Below are 660 nucleotides of genomic sequence, written 5' to 3'. Positions count from 1 at the left end.
GTTTCACTAGGTTTCTAGTGACGATATTTAACCCAGGCATCCGTAGTCCTCTGGGGCTATTATTCGGTAAAGGTTATTTAAATATTTTGTTTAAGAATTGCATGCTGCTTTTATGCAGGATTCTGGTTACTAATAGAAAAGAAATAGTACGTATTCATTATTGTATATGTTTCATTACATTTTATCTTATGTAAGCATATATTCAATCACCTTGTAAGGTTTAATCTATGTAATAAAAAAAGAAAGTCAGACAGTTTATATTGACTTATGTTGTTAGACAGAGACATTATTAATTGTAAAGTTAATATTCCACACTTTTCAGAAAAAAATCCAATATTAGCCATTTAAAGAAGTGCATGATCTTATTTACACTGTAGTGTTACACCTTGAAGCATAATAGCTGTCACCTCTCTCTCTATACATACCGTATATGTTGTCAACGACAATAAGAGAGACATTAAATCGTATTACATTTATTTTGTAATATTATAGTGGCTGTTTCTGTAACCTTGTATTTATAATTGTTTGTATTATGGATGTTGCTAATTTCATTATTGATATTATTCATAATAGTCTTTATGAAAAAATGTAATGCCGCGTGATTCAGATATATAGAACCCTCCCTGACTTTTAGTAGGTGGTGTAGCTTGGTTGGTTTAA

This window comes from Penaeus monodon, chromosome 34 (assembly GCF_015228065.2).
Source record: "Penaeus monodon isolate SGIC_2016 chromosome 34, NSTDA_Pmon_1, whole genome shotgun sequence".
Taxonomy (NCBI): Eukaryota; Metazoa; Arthropoda; class Malacostraca; order Decapoda; family Penaeidae; genus Penaeus; species Penaeus monodon.
Note: the sequence above shows the minus strand (reverse complement) of the source record.